The sequence below is a fragment of the Gracilinanus agilis genome, chromosome 6, assembly GCF_016433145.1.
Source record: "Gracilinanus agilis isolate LMUSP501 chromosome 6, AgileGrace, whole genome shotgun sequence".
NCBI classification, from domain to species: Eukaryota; Metazoa; Chordata; class Mammalia; order Didelphimorphia; family Didelphidae; genus Gracilinanus; species Gracilinanus agilis.
In genome coordinates this window covers 33,679,288-33,706,623 of record NC_058135.1, presented here as the reverse complement: position 1 = coordinate 33,706,623, position 27,336 = coordinate 33,679,288, and the positions used below count along the sequence as shown (strand labels likewise).

General features: G+C 37.9%; 1 non-coding gene across 1 annotated transcript; it reads left to right on the top strand.

Annotated features, from left to right (window-relative positions):
- The first annotated feature begins 18,986 nt into the window (after positions 1-18,986).
- On the top strand, positions 18,987-19,093 carry LOC123253196. Its single transcript, XR_006506571.1, has one exon. It is a non-coding gene; the product is annotated as a U6 spliceosomal RNA (small nuclear RNA).
- Positions 19,094-27,336: the final 8,243 nt, after the last annotated feature.

The following is a 27,336-nucleotide window of genomic DNA, read 5'->3' as shown; positions in this document are numbered from 1 at the left end:
TCTAAATCCCAATGCCCTTGTGGTCAATAAGGGAGAGTCAATAAGAGAATGTCAATAAGAGGAGTTCTGAAGTCCAGACCACTCACTGATTGATTGTCCCCAAGGTCCTCCTTCCACTTAGTCCCTGTGAATCTTTCCAGCAACAACGACCAGATATAAGGGAAAGACCTGCAATCTACTATGTACCCTAGTCACCATTCATGCACTGGATGTGGGAGGCTAAGAAGCGTGCTGTGAGTAATGAACTACATGGCATGCAATCTTTTAACCACCCGTACTCCTTCTTGGTACCATACATACAATCTCCTCACGCTATCCATAAGTTAATATGAAAAAAAAGTGTTCTTGGCTGACAGAAGAATCGTTAACAGTTTTTTCCACCTCTAAACAATGATGGAGTGAAACAAAAAGAGTCCATCTCCCACCATTGCCAGACTCCTGAAGAAGAAGAAAAAAATCACCAGGATGCATTCTGGACTTCCTCTCCCTCTTTCTCCTGAAGCTTCATCCTGGAAAATCATAAATTGGAAATACCTTCCAGAACTTGTGCTCAAGCTAACCCTTTCTCATTTCTCTCCCAGACTTTCATCTCTTCCCACCCTCGCTTTTCAGCTTTCTTTCCCCATGAGAATATAAGTTCCATTAGACTGTCTTTCTGTATTCCCAGGGCTTAGCACAGTTCCTGACATATAGTGTTTAATAAATGCTTTTTGTTTACTGCCTACATTGAAGGGGAAAAATTAGCATTTAATCTTATGTGGGATCCATATTTCTGAGAGGGGTTCAAGCTGCATCACAGAATTCCATAGTGCCCCCAAAACTCTAAGAGAGGGGACAGTCTTTGCTCTTGGCTCTGAGCAGAGGGACAATCTGGGGAGCTCTGGGCTGGGACATTCAGTCACTGACAGCCAGGGCTGCTTTACCTTTATAGCTAACCACAAAGACAGACCTTCAAGCAAATCAGTCTATCTTCAGTTTAACAGTTTAGGTTTTAGAAGGAAAATAATTTAGAGGCTTAGATAGGAGTTCAGCCATTCCAGATACATTCCCCCCCTGGGGAATGTGTTGTTAGCCTGCAGTTAACAGTTTTAGCCAGATTACCTTCCCTCCTCTTTCCTTAAACTGATTCCTTTCTCCTGTCCCCTAAAATCATTAAAATTCATTTAGTTTGTGAAAAGATAGAGTTCGTGTATAGTTAGCTGGGGATTATACTTACAACCTGCCTTTCATCAAGCCAAATATTTCATTTGCCCTAGGGGCTTGTGATCAGATTTGCTGAAGATTTTAATCCCATATATTTTCATCCTGTGAGAGAGTAATTCAAACAAAAAAAGTTATCACAAGGGGTTTAGCCTCTATCCACTTACCATCTTGGCCCAGAAGTTATCAACCTAGAGTATCCTCCATAACCAGACAGTTAACTGATTTCCAACTGCTTAGAGGGTAGGGGGAGGTAAAGGAGTACTCCACAGGCTCCTGCCCCTCCCATCCAGTCAACTCTGCCTGTTTCTCTAAAGACCAGGGATTGGGGAGACTCCATTGCCACTGAACCCTGATCTCACAGTTTCCCTAATCCTACACCTTATTAAAATATAAATAATATGGAATTAGGTCTTAATCAATGATACATGTAATTGTATCACAATGGAATTGTGAGTCAGCTACAGGGGGATGGAAGGTTGGGGGAGAGGGAAAGAACATGAAATATGTAACTATGGGAAAATATTCAAAATAAAATAAAAATTTTAAATTAAAAAAATAATAAAATAAAATATAAATAATTTATGAGAGATTTGATTTCTACCAGAATAGAAAGAATTCATTTGCAAGTACTCAGAAAAATACTGTCAAGAGTACTTTCAAGGGGGCAGCTGGGTAGCTCAGTGGATTGAGAGTCAGGCCTAGAGACGGGAGGTCCTAGGTTCAAATCTGGCCTCAGACACTTCCCAGCTGTGTGACCCTGGGCAAGTCACTTGACCCCCATTGCCCACCCTTACCACTCTTCCACCTATAAGTCAATACAGAGAAGTTAAGGGTTTAAAAAAAAAAAGAGTACTTTCAAAAGGGGGATGAAAGTAGAAAAAACGTCTTGCCTTTTAGAAGACATTAAGAGTTGAATGTATCAGACTTAACCAATGTGTTTATTTGTTTTGCTGAACTCTAATTCTTTGTTGGGGTGTATGGTTGTTCAGAGAGGACTAGCACCTCTGGTATGAGGGCTTGCTGGGCCCTTTTTAGAGCTATTTTTCATCTTCAGTGTGCACTGAACTCTGGTCTGTGGCTCCAAGAAGCTGTAGCATATAGAGTGGCCATACTCCCATAAAACCATCTCAAAAGATGGGCTAAACCAAGCTGAGGGTAACCAATGGGTCTCAAAGTCATCAGTGAATTAGGGGAATGTCTACCCTAAAGCATGTGACATGAAGGCAGTTGAAGCAAGCATTGTGGAGCTCTTGGAACCTGGCCAGATATTGAAGAAGCCAAGGTCATCCCACTACGTCCTGTGCTATCACCAATTGACTTGATTTTTGTCTTGCCATAGATTTAGATGACTGTGGAAGAAACAGTGAGGCCAAAAACTTTGTTTAATTCTGTCTCACTTAAATCCAATTCACGAGAAATTTAGGGCATCACCCAATGATGTAATTGGTCCTCTTTGAAAAAAACAAGGATAAATAGCAACCATTCTTTTTCACCAAGGAGGTTATCTTGGGATGAAGGGAGTCAGTGGGAAATGATAGGGATGTTTTTTAAAAGAGCACCAATGAGGGGGCAGCTGGGTAGCTCAGTGGATTGAGAGACAGGTCTAGAGACAGGATGTCCTAGCTTCAAATTTGACCTCAGACACTTCCCAGTTGTGTGACCCTGGGCAAGTGTTACGATTAAAAATGATAAAGACTGAGATAATAAGAGAAATTAGTAGTTTAATTAAAGCCATGGCCATGTTGGTAAAATATATATATGACTGCGCCTGCCTAGCTTTTAGATTTACCGCAAGAGCCCATCCTCTCCGTGCATCAGTCAGCTCCTCAGGAAGATCAAGAGAGCATTCTTTTGGCCCTCCTCTAAATTTAAACTGCCCCCTGCGTGGGGACCTTTGATGTCTCCACGCCCTAAGACCCATTGGAATCATGGGTAATGTAGTCTCAAAGTCTCCCACATGTCCAAAGGGAGTCTGCTAGACACTTCCCTGAATTTAAAACAAACACAAGTCACTTGACCCCCATTGCCTACCCTTACAACTCTTCTGCCTTGGAGCCAATACACAGTATTCACTCCAAAACGGAAGGCAAAGGGTTTAAAAAAAAAAAAGCACTTATGATTTTTTATGTAAAAAAAAAAAAAAAAAAGAATGTCTGGTAACCTTGGACAAATCACTTAACCCCAATTATCTAGTATTTACTGCTTTTCTGCCTTGAAACTAATACACAGAATTGATTCTAAGATAAAAGTTAAGGGTTTGAAAGAAGGAGGAAAGGTTGTCAAGGGCAGCTAAGTGGCTTAATGGATTGAGAGCCAAGCCTAGAGCAGGAGGTCCTGGGTTCAAATATGACCTCAGATACTTCCTAGCTGTGTAATACTGGGCAAGACATTAACCCCCATTGCTGAGCCCTTACTGCTCTTCTTCCTTGGAACCAATGCTAAGTATTGATTCCAACATGGAAGGTAAGGATTAGAAGAAGGGGAAAAAAAAGGAATGTCTATAAAAGTGAATATTTGAGGAAAAAAACCCTTTATAAGATGCAAATGCAAACTACACAATCTAATTATCATGCATCTTTGAGGAAGCTCCAAGGGCACTAGGCCAATGTGTAGCTTAATCAGAAAGTTATGTAAACTGGCCCGAAGCAAAAACATTGGGCAACTCTTATTATCAGTAAACTCTAGTAATTCACTGGCAATTATGTGAAACTATCAAAAAAAGACCAAGAAAAAAAATCTTCAAGTGGCAGAGATTGTATGTGAAACTATTCAGCTCAAAAAATGAGACTAAATAGGAATCACCTTCCTAAGCTCTTACTCTATCAATACAATGTTAGATCTCTTCCAGTCCTTCGAGTATGCATGCATCTGACTCCTGGTAATATAACTGGATGTTTGGTGAGCCTGCTTACAGAGCCAACAGTCAAAACAGTCAAACAGTCAAAAGTTGGGCTCATCAGAAAAGTCAGTGTTCACACTCAGGCAAAAAAACTGCAACCAAAGACCGGTTAGACATTTGTAACATATGCACTGTCTAAATGCCTGATGGTTTCCCCAGAAAGCCCCATGATGATCAGGAAACTTAGAAGCAACAAGAAGTGGGAATAAATGAAAGTAAAAACATCCAGGAGAGACTGAGATCACAGAAAGCTCTGAACATCCATCATTATCAACTTCAAGAATCCATGGGGACCTAGCAATATAAGTGAGGTCCATGCAGATTTTTTGTTTTTTATCTTGTTTTTAACTTCCTCTGGATCTAGGTGTCCTGGACCATGAAAGAAGCTGAAGTTGCTTTATCTTTGGTACATAATTTCTGTTTTGGAGAGGTCTGAGAGGTTGTGACTCTGGAGAAAATGTCCTCTCTGCCATTTTGTTATTCATGTGACCTGGAAATTCTCTGCTATGCCATCTTAAAACTAAGAACAGTTGCATAACTAGGTTATCTCCACTTGCAACTCATATTAGAATGCAGTCATTAAAATGTCCATAATTTGGGGATGGGGAGAAGCTTCCCCAAAATTCCATCACTAAACCTACAGTATTAAGAACTACTTTCTAAGTAAATTTGTTACTTTGACATTGTTGCTGGTTGTCATGGATTACCCAACTTCTTAATGTATTAGAATCCTTAGAGAAAGACAATGCAGTGAGACAAAACTATAAATGCATATGAATTCCATTATAAACATTTTTTTAGCCTAATAAGATCTCTATATTTGCATCTTCAGGCCCCCTTTTCTGTTGCTTCTGCTGTACCCATTTGCATGGCTTCTAACTACATTATCCCTCTCACAAAAAAGTATTGGCTCATTTATAGGCAGTAATGGTATTTATTACATGATTTACTAATGTATTAATTGACCTCTTCTATCTTCCCTTCTCCTAATTTTTAAAATTCCTACTAAATCTTTAGCCTGGCATGCTGAGAGCTAAGATGGTGAAGTAAAGGATGCTGTACTCCCCTGAACCCTATACAAATACACACACGCACACACACGCACACACGCACACACAGAAAATAAATCACCTTAAAACAAAAGAAAGTAGGTGGAGCATGTCTCATTGCTATAAGAAGAAAGAGTAGTTCGGGCACCAGAGCATCTATGGGATCCAGCTTCAGAACTCAGACCAGCCCAACATTCAGCTACTGTACCAGAAGCAGTGAAGCTACAAAATATGAATGATCCCAGCCCAAACCACTCAATACAAATATAAACGTCAAAGAGGGCAGGGTGGGAAACTGGCCCAGGCTAAGCCACTCAGCACAGGAAGTGAAAGCAGAAAGGGGGAAAAATCTACAAACTCCTATGTAACAGCAGAGAGCCTGAAGCAGCAAAGTAGCAGACTGAGGGTTGGCCCAGTCGAAGCCACTCTGAAAAGGTGGCAAAGGCAAAACAAACAGACATACCATGGTAAACAAAGGCAACTGGACCTATCCCAAGTACCAGAGAAGAATACTTTGCAAACTTGGAATAGTGCCTTCTCCACTCCAGGAGGACAGAAGGACCTCAAAAGATAGATAAAGTATTGGGACAGGTAATAACTAGAAAAATACAAAGGAAAAAACCTGATCTTAGAAACTTAGGGAAGATCAAAATATAAACTCAGAAAAGGACAACAATGTCAAAAAGGAAACATGCAAACCCCCCCCCCCTCCAAGAAAAGTGTGAAATGATGCAAGACTCCAAAAGAAACCCTGGAAGAACTTGAAAAGAAGTTAAAAATCAAGTAATAAGAGAATTGACACAAAAATTCAAAAGCTGGGGGAATTCACTGCAGAAATCAACTCCCTAAAAAATTAACAGAATAGGCCAAAAGGAAATGAAGGCAATATGAGTCAGAGGTGGGACTTAATAGTTGACTTTGTATAGCCTCCACTATATCATGTAAAGATTCTATGTATATCTATATCTGTCTCTCTTGCTATATAGATATAGATTTGTAGATATTTTGATTTAGGTTCTTTTTCCTAGTCCGAGCTTAGTGGAATGTATTAAGGCTATTTTTGGTCATATAACAGATTTTTCAGTCTGTCACATTTAAAGGTAATAGGAAGATTCTTTAACAAATGAGTAAAAAACTTGGGTAGTTTTTTGTTTACTATTCCTAGGAAAGATGAGTGGTCTAATAATGTGTACTTTGGATCACAGCTAGAAGAGAGTAATATCAACAAAACATTACTATTGTTACACCCCTAAGTATTAGGTATAAAACAAACAAAAAAAGGAACCATTAAGTAATGTCTGAATTCTAGAATACTGAGTCATTATCTTAGTAGATTTTTATCTTGATCTTAGACTCCATCAAGGGAACTGGATAATACTTTGTCAAATCAATAGTTTAATAGCATTTAATTAAAATAATTAATTCTTTTTCTTCTAAGTGATAGTCCTATGTAGTGAGAGAGCAACAAGCAAAGTTATATGGTCTGAAAAATATGACACTAATGTCACTTCAATTTTGTCATTTGTTGAAAGTCTTTTTAATGATTTCCTTAATCTCAGTAAACATGAATAATCAAATAAGTAACAAAGTCATAAATAAAGCCATAAAATCTGATTGAAACTGATAATTTTTTAAATCAACAAAATAATAATTTATTAGTTCCTATCTTAAAAAACCCTTACCCTCTGTCTTAAAATATTTCATGTCTTAAAATATTTATATATAATATGTTATAGTACCACCTCACACCTAGCAGGTTGGCTAAAATGACAGCAAAGGAAAGTAATAAATGTTGGAGGGAATGTGGCAAAATTGGGACATTAATGCATTACTGATGGAGTTGTGAATTGATCCCACCATTCTGGATGGCAACTATGCCCAAAGGGCTTTAAAAGACTGTCTGTCTTTTGATCCAGCCATACTACTGCTGGGTTTATATCCCAAAGGAAAAAGACTTGCCCAAAAATATTTTTATAGTCATGCTTTTTGTGGTGGCAAAAAATTGGAAAATGAGGGGATACCCTTCGATTGGGGAATGGTTGAACAAACTGTGGTATCTGTTGGTGTTGGAATACTATTGTGCTAAAGTAATAATAAACTGGAAGAATTCCATGTGAACTGGAATGACCTCCAGGAATTGATGCAGAGTGAAAGGAGCAGAATCAGGAGAACCGTATACACAGAGATGGATACACTGTGGCATAATGTAATGATCCAGGACAATTTTGAGGGTCTTATGAGAAAGAACACTATCCATATCCAGAGAAAGAACCATGGGAGTAGAAACATAGAAGAAAAACAACTGCTTGATCACATGAGTCGATGGAGATATGATTGGGGATGTAGACTAAGCGATCACTTTAATGCAAATATTAATAATATGGAAATAGGTCTTGATCAATGACACATGTAAAACCCAGTGGAATTGTTGGTTGGCTATGGGAGGAGGGTAAGAGGAGGGGAGGGAAAGAACATGAATCATGTAACCATGGAAAAATATTCTTAATTAAACAAAAATTTTCAAAGACAAAAAAAGTTATATAACATTATTTATAACATGATTGTATATTATATATAATACATTATATGTATCATATACAATATATTATATATATATGTTTAGCATTGGTCCTGAGGCATAAGAGCAATAAGGGCTTGCTAATTGGGATTAAATGACTTGCCCAGAGTCAGACGGCTAGGAAATATCTGAGGTCAAATTTGAACCCAGAACCTATGTCTCCAGGCTTGACTCTCTAAACACTGAGCCACCTACTTTTGATCTCTTCACCATCTGTACTTTGAAAGTTTTTTTTCCTAGAGTTCTTTTTCTGGTTACAATATATTGTTCTTATTCCACTTTATATGATTTATTTCACTTTTAGTTTCATATCTTTTAATGGTACAGTAATATTTGGCTAGCATAATGGCTAGAGTGTCAGATCTGGAGTCAGGAAGATGTGAATTCAAATCTGGCCTCAGACATTTACTAGCTGTGTGACCCTAGGCAAGGCCCTGTTTGCCTTAAGGAAATCACAAACCATTCCAGTATCTTTACCAAGAAAACCCCAAATGCCAACCAAGAGTTGGACATGACTGAAATGCCTGTACAACAATATTCCTTTACATTTATATGTTATGAAATTTATCAAGCCATTCTCCAATCATTGGATATGAAAATTTTACTTCTAGGTGCTATTTAAATACAGAAATAATTTTTATATAATAATATTGAAACTCAAGACTATGGTAGCAATTTGATCCACATCAACCAAATACACTGTCATTAAAAATAAAATAACATTTGCTAATACAAGTAAGAAAGCCATGGATATTTTTGTTACAAAATCTTTTTTCCTCTTTCTATAAAATCCTTGGATTACATAATTCAAGTTCTATCACTGGGCAGGATTGATTTTGTAGTTTTTGTTCTATGTTACTTGATGGCTCTCCAAAAAGTTGCTTCAATTTATAGCACCACCAACAATGGGAAAAAGTTCCTTTCTCCACTTCCCCCAGCATTAAATTTTATGATTTCAAACTTTTTTTTGGTCAGTTTTATGAATGCGTCCCAAAGTTGTTTTAATGTCCATTTCTTTGATTATTAGACTTCAAACAATATTTTGAATAATATGACATTGATATGGGATAGAGGAATTCCAACAGGGGGCCCCCCTGAGAACTCTGGGTGAGGGGGCAGTTTAAGGCAGTTAAGGGCAGTTGATTCCTGGGGGTTGAAGTGAGTAGGTCACTCTGTTTCCTGATCCCAGATCTTTAGGCTTGAATCTTAACCAAGCCATTTAGTTCTCTACTGCCAACTTGCTCTAGCTTGACTAGACCTTCAACCAACATTCATAGTTACCTCTAATTAGTTATTTAGACCATAGGAGAAGATTATCTAATAGGTTAGAGAGCTAATTAGCTAATGGAGATACCTTTCCCCTCTGAGGGGAGGGATTAGCTTGGACATAACAATTTAGGGCTTCCCAGACCTTTCCTATCCTTGTTAAATCTCCCCTTTCTTCCCTTCCCCACATATCATTAAACCCTTCATCATTTGGGAGCTGTGTCTGGTTATTATTTAGGGAAATACTTATACCTTCTCAAGCTGAGCTCCTCCAGCCATGTGGCCCAAAGCCTGACCCTTTGTCTGTCCCTGAAAGCTTAAGACATCCAGCTTTTACTATTTTCTCCTTACTCAAACCTGTGGGGAAATAATTTAGAGAAAGTTAACATCCCTAGAAGTATTGTCCTTCATAGTTTCCTGATTGATCCCAGAAGATAACAGATCAACCTCCATTTGTAACTGATTCCTAAATGTTTGGTGGGAGGGGAGAAGTAAGGAGTACTCAAAAGATTGTGCCCCTCCCTTTTCAATCAAGCCTGCTGAGAACCTGTGTGTGTGCTCTCCATATACCTTATAAACCAACTCCTGGAAGTTGTCCAGTTACCTAAAGAAGTGGCAGTGATGCATTGCCAATCACATCAAAAGGGTGTAGATGGAGTCTCATTAGGAAACAGAAGGGCGGACATAACAGCCAAATATGGTGCCCAATTTGGTCCCATCCATGTGCTAAACTTCTCCTTGGTGGATGAAGCAGATCTCAAACAAGCATACTCCCCAAGGGAAGTGAAACACTGGATAGAAAATCTAGGGGCCAAATTAGTGAGAGATGTATGGTTTTCTAGTGCAGACAAAACCATTCTTCCAAGATCTTTATATAATACCCTATGCAATGCATTGCATGCCAAAGGGCATTATGGGATTCAATCCCTGGTAGATGGCATTCAAAGATTCTGGACGGCTCCTGGAATATCCACTTGTGCATTAGAACCCGCCAAAAATGCAAGATTTGCTTGCAGAATAATCAGGGCATGACCAGAATCAAGGGACTAGACGGCAGAAATTTGGCATATACCCCATTTGAGTGCTTATAGATAGATTATATATCAATGTCCAATTGTCAAGGATACAAATATGCCCTAGTCATAGTTGACAGGTTGACTCGATGGCCAGAAGTGTTTCCTGCAAAGAAAAACAACATAGCCTTTGTGGTAAAGACACTTCTGAGAGAGATAGTCCCAGATTTTCAGTACCAGAATATTTTGAATAACTAGTAGCAATTTGTGTTTCTTCTTTTAACCTTTGGGGAGTGGATTGCTCTTGAAAATGTATATCAGTTCCTTATAAAATCTAGATATCAGGTCTTTATTAAATATGATCACTATGCTCTCTTCTTTTTGTTTTGAATACTTTTTTGTTTTCTTGGGCATTAATTTTTATATAATATGCATTGATACATTTGTTCAATAGATTAAAAAACTGCCCTCAACACAGTTTAAAATATACATTATATCTCTTCTAATTTTTCTTCTATATTTTGATTTTTCATTTAATTGGCACTTTTGTGACCTGATGATATATTTCCTTCTTAGTTAAAAAAAAAAAAAAAAACCAAAACCCTTACTTTCCATCTTAGAATTAATACTGCATATTGGTTCCAAGCAGAAGAATGATTAAGTCTAGGCAATGTGATTAAGTGACTTGCTCACGGTCACACAGCTAGGAAGCATCTGACACCAGATTTTAACCCAGGACCTAGGGTCTCTAGGTTGGGCTCTCAATTTGCTGAGCCACCCAGCTGCCCCTGATATATTTCTAAATTAATTTTTTACCTTTAATTGTTAGGGATAGGCCCAATGCTGGTGCCTTGTTGAGTCAAGTCCAATTGAAATGAAGCATTCCAGGTCAATTAACAATTAACAAAAGGAAGTTTCCTTAGCTCCAATATAACAAAGATATGCAACAGGAATACAGTAGGTCCTAGATTCTATAGATGCTCCCTCTTAACACCATTTGGAACATGTCTGTTTAGAAGAGCAAGGTGATCTGATATGCATCGTCTGAATGGCCCTGGCCCCATAGGGGTGGGATTCTTCTTACTATTAGGTTCTTGTGTTCATTTCATAGTGTCTGGTTTGTGGTTTCTATACCCTATCTTATTATGGGATTTGGACAGTCATTGTAAATCCTCTACTTTCTCACTCTGAGAAATAAAGACGAATTGATATTTTTTTATTTTAAATGAACTTTATTGATAATTATTGTTTTTATGTTATGTACATCATCTGATATATGCTTCTTCCACTCCCAGAAAGCTATTCCCATGGTAAAGAATAAAAAAGAACAAAACAACAATCTAGGACAGTGATGGGCAACCTTTTGAGCTTGGTGTGTCAAAATTTGCCAAAAAACTGAGCATAACTCGGGTGACATATCACTTCGAGAAAAAACCAAAATTTCGCAATATTTATAGTTTAAATAACAAAAATGTATAATTGTAATATATAACTATTTAATAAACCAAAATAGGTAAATTAATATAGGTAGAATTGTCATCTATAATGCACAGAGTGTCTACACTACAGCAAATGTTTCATCCTCAGCAGGTGGCCCCATACCTCTCTGTATGTGTGTAACCAAAAATGATTACACGTGTCTGTGTTGACATACATGTCATAGGTTTGCCATCACCGATCTAGGATAACCAACCAACATATTGAAAAATCTAAGATGATGTGTAGTGCTCCAGAATTATGGTCCCTTCCTTTTGAAAATAATTTTAGCTAGAGTGCCTTCTCTTACCTCTTCTTAGGGGTCAAGCTCTGTTATAATTTCAGAGCAGTTTATTTTATTGGTGTTGCAACATTTACAATGTTGTAATCATTGTGTATATTGTTTTCCTGGTTCCAATTATTTTACTTTCATCAGTTGACATGTCTACCCAGGTTTTCTCTATACTTATTGTATTCACTATTTCTTGAGTACAATAATACATTATTAAATCACATGCCACACTGGTTTCCCTGTTCCCCAATCAAGGGAGTACCTTCTTTATTTCCTGTGCTTTGCTATTGCAAAAATGCCTCTATAAATATTTTAACATGGAGTCTTACCTTTAGTTATTGAATTCCTTGTGAATAAATTTTCTCCCAGTTTTAAAATTTAATTTTGTATAAGCCTTTTTTTAGGTGTATTTCTTGTGTACAACAAATTCGTGAGTTTTGCTTTATCTGCCACTCTCTTTTATTTTATTGGCTTATTTAGTCTATGCAGACTAAAAATTAAAATTATTAGGTTTGGGCTTTTTTTCCTCCATTTGTTTCTTTAATCCAAATCCCTCATTTTTACATATAAGAAAACTGAAACAAAAGATTAAGTGATTTGCCAAAGTTAGAGATATCAGAAGTGAGATTTGAACTCGTGTCCCCCAACTCCAAAGTCAGTGCATTTTCTATAGTACCTCAAGTCTCTCCCCACAACAATCTCTTGGGGCTATCAGGGGAGGTCCAAATGATGTACTGTCAAGCCAACCAGAAAAAAACATACCACCCTATAAAATTGAGTTTCAGGGCTCCAGGAGTAACTTTCAGCACAGAGGTACTCATGATTAACCAATCTTTTACTAAAAGATCGCACGCCCCTATTAATAAACAATATTATAATCAGAGAACTGACCTCATTTTTTTATTTATTGGTTCAATTTTCAGGTGCTATAGTGCAATTCTGAGCATTTTCACTGGCTATCCCCTATGTCTGAAATCTTCTTCTTTACTTTTTGGTTTCCTTGGCTTTTTTCGAATCTTAGCTGAAGTTCTACTTTCTGCAAGAAATCTTTTCCAGTCCCCCTCACTTTTAATGACTTTCCTCTGTGGATAATCTCCAAATTATCCTGTATGTATCTTGTTAGTATATAATTGTTTGCAGGTTGTTTCTGGCATTAGATTGTGTTATAATAAATGATAGTCCTCTACTAGTTGTATGTAGATGGAGTATAGAGAGAGGATGGGATGACACTTCCCTCCTTTATAACAGTTGCCCAGGCAGGATCCTTTAGGTCAATGGATGATATCCCTTCAGGACCCACCTGGGGTTAATTGATATTATTTAATGGGCTCTTTAGCTGGGTAGTGTTGGTATCTGACTGTGTCTCTCCCTTCCCAAAGAAGCTTTGAATAACCACTTCAGGAAGGTACTTTAAACTTTGATTGTATTTAACAAAGGAGGATAATGGGATTGGATAGAGGTATTGGGAGAACCTAGTTAAAATGATAATGATGAATCTCTAAACTGTAGGCAAGTAAAGGAATTAAGAAGATAGCTTCTCTCTGGTACAGCCTGGCAAAAGCCACACCAGAGCAGGCAAACTGCTGAATAATCTTTCAGCTTCTTCTTCACTAGATGATATGCCTAACCAGTTTGAGATATCCACCCCTTTCCACCCTCTTCTTCTTCTCCTGCCCACTTCCCAGATCCCTCCCAGGCCCTGAGAAACCTAGATAACTAAGATGATTGATTTCCTATTTCTAGGGGCAGTAGAATCAGAGATGATGGTCTGGGTACAGGTTGTTGATGGTACAGGAACAAACAGGAGGCGCTTGCAAGGTTGAGTCAGCAAATCTCAATCCCACAAAAGACCAGGATCCACTGATCTCAGGTCTCAGGGAAAGAAAGGACTCCTTTCTGCTGCCCAGGTGGTTTTATACCCCCTGGGCTAACTGCCCTCTCCTGTGTCCTCAGGCCTCTCTGGGAACATTCCAACATCCAACAGATCCACCTCTCAATCACAGTGTGAACTCCTGGCTCCCAGAGATTCAATATAACAATTGTGAGCTCCTTAAGAGGAGTCTTTTTGCCTTTTTTGCAGCCCTGGGTCTTAGCAAAGCATCTGAAATATAGTGCTGACTGACTTGATGAACCACATCCTTGAGGAATAGCTTAGTAGATAAGGAAGAAAGATCTGCAACTGAATCTTTGGACTGACTCAGATATAACTAATTTGAGATCCAGGGAAATGCATATGTAACACACCAAATAAATTCTGTAAATATGCTTACAAAAAGTTACTTTTGTTTGGGTTAGAAATCCCAGTGCCTTCCCTCTGAGATTATCTTCCCTTTCCCCCCAAACCTGAGGCAGATTCTCTTAGAAGGAAAGCTGTACCTGCACTATGTGTATGTAAAGGATGTGAATTTTGATTGGTTGATAAAATTTTGATTCATTGTGCCCAAAAGCCTTTAAAAGAATGCATGCCCTTTGATCCAGCAATACCACTACTAGGTTTGTACCCCAAAGAGATAATAAAAAAGGGTTGTACAAAAATTTTCATGGCAGAACTCTTTGTGATGACAAAAAATTGGAAAATGAGGGGGTGTCCCTTGATTGGGGAATGGCTGAACAAATTGTGGTATATGATGGTGATAGAATACTATTATGTTGTAGGGAATGATGAACTGGAGGATTTCTAAACAAACCAAAAGAATCTCAATGAACTGATGTAGAATGAAATGAGCAGAACCAAGAGAACATTGTACTGTAAGAAGGAAAATTCACAAAGTGAAACATTTGTGGAATGATTCAATGTAATGGACTTTGCTACTAGTAGCAATGCAATGATCCAGAACCATTTCAAGGAACTTATGAGAAAGAATGCTATCCACATCAAGAGGGGAAAAACTGTGGGAAAAAACACAGAAGAAGAACATATGACTTATCAGTTGTTTGTGTGGGTATATGATTTGGAGTTTTGGTTTTAAAAGACTGCTCTATTGCAAAAATGAATAATATGGAAATGGGTATCAAATGATAACATTTATATAACCCAGTAGAATTGCTTGTCGACTCTGGGAGGAGGGAGGGAAGAGAGGAAGGAAAGAAAATGAATCATATAAACATGGGAAGATATTTTTAAATGAAAATTATTTTTAAAAGAATGTTAATTCATGATTCTATGTGAGTGGAGAAGAGAGCTATTTTAGTCAGTTGGACAGATACTTTAAGGGAGGACCTTAAAAGAGATGGATCAAAAGAGGTAAGTCACAAACTTTTTTTTCTTACACTCTTACCTTTTCTCTTAAAATCAATACTGTGCATTGTTTCCAAGGCAGAAGAGCAGGGCAATGGGGGTTAAGTGACTTGCCCAAAGCCACACAGTTAGGAAGTATCTGAGGTCAGCTTTGAAACCAGGACTTCCCAGGACTGGCTCTCTATCCACTGAGCCATCTAGCTGCCCCTAGTCACAAACTTTTGAATGGAGGTTTGAGTCTTGGAATCATAGGGGATCTGCTCCTCATCATGCCCCTTCACTTCCATTCCCTGCAGCAAAGACTGCAGAGAGTGGAGATCCTCCTTGTTAAGATCATTCTCCTAGCTCTAGCTGAGATCTTATTCCCATATCCCAGATGATAAACTCTTCTATTCTTGTGTATAGAATATACACAAGATATATCTTGTGTATAGAATATACACAAGATATATTCTAATCTGAAAAACTTCCACTTCCTGTTTGCTGTTTTCTTTGATTAAAATTTAAGAAAAAGTTTCCTAGATATGCATGATGGTCTTTTTTGTAATCAGGATTTGATGGTAAAGAGGCTAAGCTGGTGAGTATAAACTAAGTATAAACTTGCTTGAGAGCAAACAAGGCAAGTGGCTTTTGTTCTAAATTCCTTAGAAATATACCCCTAAACTTGATATCTTTTAGGAACAATAGGCATTCAAGTATAAGTCCAACTCATATCCCTCTTGGAGATAGATGAGATAGTCCAATCTACATAGTCCTGGATCCTGCCTACCCTTAGCTAAGCTGATGGAGATACTAGCACAATCTTCCTCATGCGCTCCACAATCTATTGGCGGATCCTTTATTTATATAGCATCTGCTCATATCTATTTTATATATTCATACACATCTATGTGCATCTATATAAAATCTTATAGTTTTTGTACATAATTTATACATTTCTTGTGCATCTTGTTTCTTGTACACAATTACTTACACATTGTCTCCCCAATTAGAATGTGAGTTTCTTAATGACAAGGACTTGTTTTAATTTTTAGTTTTTCTTTGTTTTCCTACCACTTAATACAATACCTGGCACATAGCAGGTGCTTAATAAATGCTTGTGGACTTCTTGATGACTGACAATCAGTCACCAGCAGATTGAACTGTTTCCTATAGTCCTGGAGCTAAAATGGATCTCAACCTCATCTCCCAGATGCCCACTTCCATTTTGTTTCTGCTCCCAGAAATTCCCTCTCCTCTCTACTATACTAATATCACAACTCATATTATCTTCCCCAGAAAAAGTCTACCTTATACTTTTTTCAGATGCTTCCTATTTTAAGCTACTTGTATTAGGATTAGTGAATGATGCTTTGGTATTAGTCTCAACCTTTACTGTATTTTTAATAGATTGATGTGCAATAGATACAGATCTCTGTGTAAGAAATATTATTCTAGCAAATCTACTAAGAATGGGTCAAAGGGGGGAAGAGAACTGAGGCTGGAAAACCTGCTAAGAGACTATTCCAATAGATCAGGCAATTGACCAGATATTAGAGTAGTGTCTGTAAGAAACAAAAGAAGAGGAAAGACATGAGAGATGTTGTGCAAATAGTATTTACAAGAATCAGTGACCAAAGTAAAGGAGTGGGAAGATTCCAAGATGACCCCAAGCTGAAGATGGGAGAGAGGGGATGGTGGCAATATGTGGCTTAGTAGCAGCAAAAGCTGAAACTGCTCTGACAATCCTTCCAAACCAATCTTCAAAAAGTGCCTCAAAATGGCAGGATTCAAAAACTAACAGCAAAATGGAGTGAAGGGGCTCTCCTGTTGAACGCAACTTGAAAGGTAGGCAGAGAGAGTCAATTTTCTCAGGATTTTCATGGGATAAGGGGGAACCAGAAGCAAAACTACACACAGAAGCGTGCTCGACATACCCTGTCCCCCACAAATGCACCAGGTTCATAGCCTAGGCACAAGCCAACTTTAGGATCCCAGGACCCTGCCTACACCACCATCACCAGAGCAGCCCAGAACACAGACCTACCCCTTGAAGTCTCAGGCCCTGGCACCAGTCCACAGAGAATCCTGGAAGTCCTTAATACATGACATGTGGCCCTTTCAAGCTTGTGCTATGATGAAGCATACACATATACATGCATACCCATACAGACACACAAACACTCAAAGTCTTAAAAGTCTTAGTCTCAAAAAAATAAAAAAGAAGTCTTAGTCTTTTAAAAGTCTTAAAGTAGGGGGCAGCTAGGTGGCTCAGTAGATTGATAGCCAGGCCTAGAGATGGGAGGTCCTGGGTTCAAATTTGATCTCGGACACTTCCTAGCTGTGTCCCTGGGCAAGTCACTTAACCCCCATTGCCTAGCCTTTACTACTCTTCTACCTTGGAACCAATACTTAGTACTGATTCTAAGATGAAAGGTAAGGATTTTTTTAAGTCTTAAAGTCTCAATAAGGCTGTATTAAGTATTAAAGCCTTAATAGATAAATGTAATAGGTAAAAAATGTCAAATCTGCAATAGCTTAAAACTATCTTAAGACTTTTGGGACACTTTTTATAGGAATATGTTTATAAGGAGAACAAGGACATTTGGATGGTCTGGGAGATTCTTTGTTTAGGTGGAATATACTAATTATCATTTTCTTTTTATTTACCATTGTAGGTGCCACTTTTCTTCATGATGCCAAAGTACTTTTTAATAATAATGACTGTTTCCCCTCACCCAACATCTAGTGGTTTGCCTGACTTTGCTTTGGGCTAAGAGATACCTGGAAGTTTCTACCTTCTGAACTAAGTGAAGTTACGATTTGGGAAGGAAGCTAATGGAAATTCCCTTGTGGGACACTTCTGTAGGCTTAATTGCATTTTAAATTAAACTTAACATGTAATGACACTGCCACCCTGGGGAGGGCAAATTAACAAACCTTTCTCTCAAATCTGAAATAACTGCTATAGTGCCAAGGGAAATCATCTTTAAAAAGATGTAAATATCACTTAATGATTACTTATATAATGATCACTTAACTGATGATTTTAGACAACTGGAAAAACAGCTTATCAGGGAAAGAGAGAGGTGCAGAATTGAATGAATTCTTTCATTATAAATAGGATCTCAGAATGCTGCATACATAGGAGAGAATGACTTGCATATGCATAAAATTGCTGGGGAATCTAAGACAAATATTTAAAAATTCAAATTTCAAGTGTGCAAAATAAATGCACTGAATACATTTATAATACATAAATTTGCTCTAAGATCTTGATAACAAAGAGAATTCCCAGGGAGTAAACTACACTAAAGCAAGTTGGCCACCCTTGATATATTCCTCAGGCACTGAGAAATAAAATGACTTGCCAAGATTTAATAATCAATATGTGTGAAAGATAGACCTTAAACACAGAGCTTACCTCCTGACTCCAAGGGCAGATTTCAATCCAGTATGTCCTGTTGCCTCTCATGTACAAATAGCATTTATGTGGAGGGATGTATATGTGAAAGAGAAGCAATATAATTAAATGAAATATATGTGTAAGGAAGGGAACTGATTAGTTCAATCAGCCTACTTCCACTCAAGACAACTAATCAAATACTCTAGTCCTGAGAGTTTTATCAGGTAAGAACATCCCTATTGAATCAACCAATAAAAGACACTGATTTAATGTATACTATGCCATGCCCTGTGGTGTGCTATTAAAAAAAAAAAAGTAAACCAGTTCAGAAACCAGCATTTGAGGTTCTAGAAAGAAGAAGAGAAGGAAGTCTAGCCAAGCTCCTGAAAGGGGATCACTTGGGAAGGGCTATATCCTTCCTTCCCTCATGACCAAAAAAGAACCTTGTTAACTCCAAAGAGTCAGGGAATTTTTACTTTTCATTAGTATCCTATAGCATCTTGGGAACTGTAATAAGTGGTAACAGTGACATCAGAAGGTAAGAACAAAGTAAAAGCATAGGAAAGGAAACTTCAAGAGTATATAGGGTGCTCGCTTCGGCAGCACATATACTAAAATTGGAACGATACAGAGAAGATTAGCATGGTCCCTGCGCAAGGATGACACGCAAATTCGTGAAGCATTCCATATTTTTACATTGTAGAGATGCTTCTGGCAAAAGGTGCTAGGACAGACTTGAGAAATAATGAGAAGAAGCTAGCCCTGGACATGGCAACCAATGCTGCCTGTGCTGCTCTGCTTAAGAAGAAACAAGGGACAGATGTGGTTCGGACATTAAGCAATGCTGAGGACTATCTTGATGATGAAGATTCAGATTAATGCCTTCCCAAAGTGTGTTTAAGATTTGAAATATATGTCTATGTCTATGCCATTAAAAATCTAAGACAAACAATCCTATCATTGCCAGAAGAGTGTTGGTAACTAAAAAGTACATGTGAGAAAAGGCAGTTCTGCCTTCTATTGGGGTAGAAATTGTAAATTACTTTATCTTCACTTTAAATTTGCCAATAAGTGACTAGATTACTTTGCTGTGTAAAGTGCATTTATGTTCACCAAATTAGCACAAGAGAGAATAATTTCTATTTATCCTACTTGAAGGAACTAATTTTTTTTTTTGCTTAATAATGAAAACTCAAGGTGGATATATATATATATATTTTTTTTTAAGTTCATAATTTACTTCAGTTGAAGTATTTTGAATGAACTATAGAGGGGGAAATGCTTGTTATAAACACAAACCAAAAGTATCTCTTTAGAAAGCTGTCAGTTATTCTGACAAAAATAAATATTTTACGATACTGAGTATATAGGGTTTAGGGGGCAGCTGGGTGGCCCAGTGGATTGAGAGCCAGGCCTAGAAATGGGAGGTCCTAGGTTCAAATCTGGCCTCAGACACTTCCCAGCTGTGTGACCCTGGGCAAGTCACTTGACCCCCATTGCCTATTAAAAAAGAAGAGTATAGAGGGTTTAGCAAAAAATTAAATTATGCTTATAGAGATCTTCAAGAGAGATGCATATAGGGGAGAAAAAGACTTCCAGCAAAAGAACTTTCAGGAGCTCACAACTTATCCCTTTTATTACATCATTTACTCTAAGCTGTAGCCCATTTTCTACTGGACACTGTATATACTAGTTAAGAGAAGATGTCATAGACTTTTGGGAGAAATGTTTTGTACCAACTGTTATTACTGTATCAACTTAGTAAATACAATTTCTGATAAGGTAATTTAAGTCTGGCTGGCTAGTTGATAACAATGTATACTCAGTGGAAGAAAGTAGGGGCTTGAGTTATTTTAAGAAAAATTTATCTATTAGTTGTCACTGAGAGGAGAAGTAGCAGCCATCCTCTGGGAAACCAATCTTCTACTGCAGATAGAAGTTTAGGACTGAAGCATGTGCATGTTATAATTATAACTATTCATTCCCCTCAAAGCATATGCTACATGAAGATTATTCAGTATCCACTGTCCGTAGGAGGAAAACTATAATGGATAAAGATGTTGAGGAGCATTTGAAGGGACAGGAGATATTTAGTCTTTAAAAGAGAAGATTCAGAGTGGTTTGTTGGATAGAAATTCAGGGTTCAAATCTGGCCTCAGACACTTACTATCTGTGTGACCCTGGGCAAGTCACTTAATCCCCATTGCCCTTACTGCTCTTCTGTCTTAGAACCAATATATAGTATTGATTCTAAGATGCAAGGTAAGGGGTTTTTGAGAGAGAGAGAGAGAGAGAGAGAGAGAGAGAGAGAGAGAGAGAGAGAGAGAGAGGAATATGCAGGGGGGCTATGCTTAACTGTCCAACCTGTGACAGAGCCTTCTGAGCTGGTCTGATCAGCCACAGTAAGACACACTGTACATTAACCCCAACATAGTAATGTCATTTGGGTTCTCTATGAGTACAAAGGACAACAACCAACCATCCACCTAATTCCATTCATTTTCACAATTATAACTGTTAAAATTGCATTTCCCTTTATTCATGTCGTAATATACTATTTCCTATTTTTCCCTATTTCCTTTCCTTTGCAAATAAGGAGGTTTAAAAAAAAGAGAAAAAAAAGTTTATTAACACGAGTAATTTATTGCTGAAACAATCATTTCAGATGGAGCCAAGATGGTAGAGCAGAAGCAGCAACCTAGCCAAATTCTCTCAATATTTCCCTCTAAACAAGATTAAAATAACACTTAAAATTTAATTCTGAAGCATCAAAGCTAAAGTAAAAAGTAAAAAAGTCAGGTTGAGACATTTTTCCTTCACAGAAAAACTTAGGAGGTCAACAGGAAAGGTTTATGAGACTGGGGAAGGGACCAGACTGGAGCATCCACAGCAGCAACAATAGCAGTGGGCCCTAGAGGCAGGTGTAATAGTGGCAGCAACTTCAAAAGCCCAGGGATCATAAAGGAGTAGGGCAAATGGTCAAAAAGATTGAGGGACTATTTCCTGATTCTGGGGGCAGGATCTAACACTACGTGGCAACTCTATTGCCCATATGAAAATCTGGGCCACAATTCCTGGGTGGGGAGGAATATTTTTGATATTTTTGAGAGAAGGGGTCATGGTTCTAGAAGCAAGAGGAAGTGATGCATTTGTAGCTGCAGAGAACAAGAGACCAGAATGTAGAGCAGTGACCATACCTCTCCCCAAATCACACCACTTTGGAAGCACTGAAAATTTAAAGGCCAGCAGATCCAGCTTTAAAAATAGCAACACAAAAATATCTGAAGCTTGGGACAGTGCCTTCCCACCCCCCAAGTAAGAAAATCCTCACTTCGACATAAAGTTCAAAGTCAAGAAATATGCTCATGAAATGAACAAATAGCATAAAAGATACATTAGGATATGCAGGGGAGATAAGCTTAACTGTCCAACCTGTGACAGATTTCTGAGCTTGCATTGATCTAATCAGGCACAGTCAGACACACTGTACATTGATCTCAACATAGTGTGTAAATAGAATTAGCTCTAGTCCATTCATAATAAAAACTCTACCTACCCGAGATGATGTCATTCCCGCCTCCCTTAGTGGGGAGGGGAGATGAGTTACCCACACGTGACAACAAGTAACAAATCAAGAACAAGGGACGGCCCTTTGGGCAGTCCAAATCAGTGTAGAAGCTGTCATTTGTCCACTTGAATTAGAGGTGGACCGACGGGAAGTGACGAAAGACACTTTCTCTTCAAGTATGTTGGTGACTTCCTGCAAAGGGAGTTCCCACTTTGAAAGTGGAGCTGAAGGATCTCTGAGGAGACCTCAGGCAGCTTCTACTCAGAATGGTCGCGTGGGTAAGTTAGGCTAATTTCCTTGGGCCTACCTTGGCGATTTTCCAAACTCTACCTTTTCATTTATTTAGCCTCTTAACCTTCTCTCTCCGTCCAGGCCTCTGTAGGCCTGGACTAGCCTCTCCCTCTCTTTATTTCCTTACCTTTACCTTCCTGATTGTAAATAAACTACATTAACCCGAAGCTGACTTGGGTCTAATTTAATTACGGAATCAATCTGAATTGTTGATTCCTGGTGGCCACACTTTAATATATATCTATAAAAACCTAAAATCTCCCTCTTACAATAGTAATGTCATTTTGGTATAAAAAGTGTAATTGGGAATTTGGAAAGATGTTATGGGGATGTTATAAGGGATTTGTTAGGGAGGTAATAAGGGTTACAGGTAGGATGTAATAGTGAGATGCAGGATATAATATGAGGCTGAAGTCAGGGAGTATAACACTGAGGTAACAAAGATTTTCCAGGGAGAGGAGGAATTAATCTAAACAGGCAAAGAGCAGCAGGGCTTATAGACTAGGACTTGGACTAAAGACAAACTGAAGGGAAATAGATTGATTGAAATTAACTACAGGCTTTAGTTAATTTCACAGGAAGGGACTTGTTTTGAAGTTACACCTTCTTCAAGATGGATACCCGGCTTCCCTTCAAGCCCAGAGTATGTTGATTCTATTCCTCTTCTTCCCTTTCTTACTAATTAACTGACAAAATAACTAAAAGGTCTGTTTTAAACACAAAAGGGGTTTATTGTCTTCTCAAGGTTAGATTGTCAGGGTAAAAGGTTTAAGGAAGCTCTAACAGCTCTTTAAAGAAACCTTAGGTGGGGAAGGGAAGCAGGAATGGAGTTTGAGCAAGGTTCTGCCGGGACTCAGCTCTCAAGGTGATTTTGAAATCAAAAGGGATTAGGATGATAACTACAAAACCTCTCTAGATAAAGTACTGCAAGGGTAGAGCTAAACTCTCACAGATTTGAAACTACTCTCTGATTCACTCTCCTTATTCACTCCTATCAGATATTTGGGTAAGGGAAATTAAGGTAGGAAAATGAGGTAGAGTATGGAGATTCAAAGGGTTTATTTAAATTAACAAATCTCAAAAAAAACACTCCAAAACTAGGCTAGGTTTTCAATCTCAAGCAGGAGAAGAAGCAGCTCAGCTGGCCCTTGTTCTCTCCAAGAGTTCCCAGGTCCAACTCAAACTTTCTTCCAAGATTCTAAACTCATCAGAACTCAGCCAAAGCCTGCAAAACTGTTTGCCCCCCCCCTCTCTGTACTACATAGTAATGTCGTTTTGGTGTATAAAGTCACTAAAATTGCAAATAAGACTAAAACGCAAACTTGGAAAAAGACAAAAATGTGAAAATGCCTACAAGAAAATCTCCTGATTCTACTTACTTTATTTTGAATTAATTCATACAGGTTTTTCTGAAACCATCCTTCTCATCATTTCTTTTTTTTTTAACCCTCTTAGTTCCAAAGCAGAAGAGTAGCAAGGGCTAGGCAATTGGGGTTGACTTGTCCAGTGTCACATAGCTAAGAAGTGTCTGAGGCCAAATTTGAACCCAGGACTTCTCATTTGATCTCTATGCATCTCTATCTTCTGAACCAGGGTTTGGCAATGTATGGCTCTCGAGCCATATCTGGCTCTTTTGAGGACCAGATATGGCTCTTTCTTCAGGAACCACAAAGTCAATTTTTTTTCAGGCGCTGTTACAGGAGCGCGCACTGTGAGCACTGTACGGCTCTCATGAAATTACATTTTAAAAAATGTGGCGTTTATGGCTCTCATGGCCAAAAAGGTTGCCGACCCCTGCTCTGAGCCATCTAGTTACCTCCCATCCTCATAATTTCTTATTGTGTAATCATAATCTATCAAAATATCTTCTTTGACTTGGAAGCTCTGAATTTTTATTTTGTCATCATCATCATCAACAAATCATTGGTATAGCTCTTAAAAATTTGTGAAGTGATTTACAAATATCTTATTGCATCCTCACCAACAACCCTTCAAGTTCAGTGCTTTTTTATCTCCATCTTATAGATATGGAGACTGAGTCAGACAAAGGTTGTCATTTTCCCAGAGTTAAGTAGCTAACAAGTACCTGAGGTGGATTTGAACTCAGGTCTTCCTGACTTTAGGACAGCACCCTATCCACTTCACCAACAAGCTGCCTCTGTTGTTAGATGTTTGAGGTTCAAGGTTTCTTTCAGAAGGTGATTGTGAATTCATTCCCTTTTTTATTGCAGTATTTTTAATGATTTCTTGAAATATGGTGTCCACTGCTGGGTTTATACCCCAAAGAGATCATAAGGAAAAAGACTTGTACAGAAATATTTATAGCTGTGATTTTTGTGGTGGCAAAAAATTGGAAAATGAGGGGATGCCCTTCAATTGGGGAATGGCTGAACAAATTGTGGTATCTGTTGGTGATGGAATACTATTGTGCTGAAAGGAATAATGAACTAGAGGAATTCCTTGTGAACTAGAACTATCTCCAGGAACTGATGCAGAGTGAAAGGAGCAGAACCAGCAGAACCTTATACACAGAGACAGATATACTGTGGCACAATTGAATGTAATGGACTTCTATACTAGCAGCAATGCAGTGATCCAGGACAATTCTGAGGGACTTATGAGAAAGAACGCTATTCTCATCCAGAGAAAGAATTGTGGGAGTAGAAACACAGAAGAAAAACAACTGCTTGATCACATGGGTCGATGGGGATATAGACTCTAAGTGATCCTAATGCAAATATTAATAATATGGAAATAGGTCTTGATCACTAATACATGTAAAACCCAGTGGAATTGTTCATTGGCTATGGGAGGGGAGAGGAAGAACATGAATCATGTAACCATGAACAAATATATTCAATTAATTTATTAAAGATTTTCAAATAAAAAAAAGAAATATGGTATCCAAATTTTTGATGGATCATAGTTTTCTGGGACTCTTGTTATTGTTAAATTATCTCTTCTTGATCTGTCTTCCAAGTTGGTCATTTTTATAATACATCACATATTTTCTTTATGTTTTTATCTCATATCTTCATTTTATGAAGTTTATATCTTTATATTTTCAATTTTTTTACTTTATCCTAATATTTCTTTTTGTTTCATAGTCCTTGAGTTCTGTTTGTTCCATTCTCATTTGTAGAGTCCACAGTCTAGCTAAAGGTTTCTACTTTCTGTTCTGTTATTTAGTTTTTGGTTCTTCTCCTATCTGACAATTCCTCAGGCTCTTTTGTTGAAATATCACCTACATCCCACTCCCTTCTCCTTCCTTCCTTCCTTTCTTTCTTTCTCCTCTTTACCCTCCCCCTCCTCCTCCTCCTTCTTTTCTTTCTCCTTCCTTCTCCCCCACTGCTCTCTTTCTTTCACTCTCTGTGTCTCTCCCCTCTCCAGCTTCTATAAGTCCAATAACCATTTCCATTAAATCTATATATCCAGCCCATATTTCTCCTGCATGCCAACTATTAGAAATCTTAAATTGTGTGTCACACAGAAAAAGCTCAATGTGGGTCCAAAACAAATCTTTTCCCAAAAAACTATCCCTCTTCTGAACTCTTCTATTTCTTTTAATGGTACTACCATCCTTACAGTAACACAGATTCATCATCACAGATTCATCACTCTCTCTCATACACCTAATCAGTTGCTTAATTTTTTCATTTCTAATATCTCTTATCTATCCCTTGTTCTATACTCGCATGACTACTTGCATTTAAAAGTCTTCTAATTAACCTTGTCTCTCCCCATTCTAATCTATTCTCCCCACATTTTTCTAAGATATAGATCTTACCATCTTTCTCCTTTGTTTGATAAACTCCACTGGCTCCATATTGCCTATAGGAGTTCTTTTTAAATTTTAAACCCTTTACACTTCGATTCCAATCTATCTTTCCAAAATATTCCATAGAATTCCCCTTCACACACTCTATATAGTAGCCAGACTGACCTTCATACTCTTCTGCACATATAATATTCAAACTCCTTTCTCTGTATTTTTGTTCAGGATCTCCCCTATGCAGGCAATGAACTTCTTCCTCATCTCTACTTCTAATACCAACTTCTACACAAGATCCTTCCTGATGTCTTCAATAGAGTCTTCTCTAAAAAAAAAAGTGCTTATGTGTATTATATGTGCACATATATGTAATTATATATGGAAGGAGAAGCAGATTTCCTAAAAGCATTTCAAATTATCATATGAAATGATGAAATTATAGGCAATAAAATTGAAAACAAATCTTATTTTTATTCATTGTAAATACCCATCAGAACAAAATCCTACTCTATGTCTCACCATGACTTAGATATAACATTGGTTTATCAAAAACTATGCTGAAAGAGCACAAATCTTGGCAAATTCTGGCTAAATGATGGTAAAGGGAAGAGGCTACTAAGAATCAACCAGTACTGTAAATATGAGACCTTTCTCTAGTGGAATTATTCTAGTGTTGACCTTTCTATAAATGAAATTAGACAGTAATTTTGACAAAATAGAAAGATAGATCATCAGTAACTCCTTAGTAAGGCAAATTAGGGAGCTACTGAAAATAGTGAGATTGATAAGGGCAACCAAAAAAAAATACCATTTTTATAGGACATTTGGGTCTCTCATATTATGATATGGAGAAGCATTTACAGAAAGAGCACCATGCAAATGTACACTGATGGTATGTTCAGTGAGTACAAGCATATGGTACTGCCAGAACTATACCCATCTCTATCTGACTTGTTCCCTTGGGGTTTTTTGCTATTTATGGTGAGCTACTGGCCAGTATGATTCATTCATTCATTCACCAGCTAAGGACATGTAATATATTGCTTAACCACAAGATGGTGGTCTAATTATGTTTGTATTGTCTCTCTTCCCCTTCCACCATTTGATTTCTCTCCTATTTCCAGTTATGGTTGAACTGGTGGAATTGCACTCCTACACTCAAATTTCCCAAACTGAAATTCTCACTTCTGCTCTTTGCATCTCCATCTTGTGTTTGAAGTCATCTCTCTTCCTTCACAATATCCCACTCCTTGCATACCCTTCAATCCAACAATACCACCTGAATGATGTTTGTACAAAAATATTT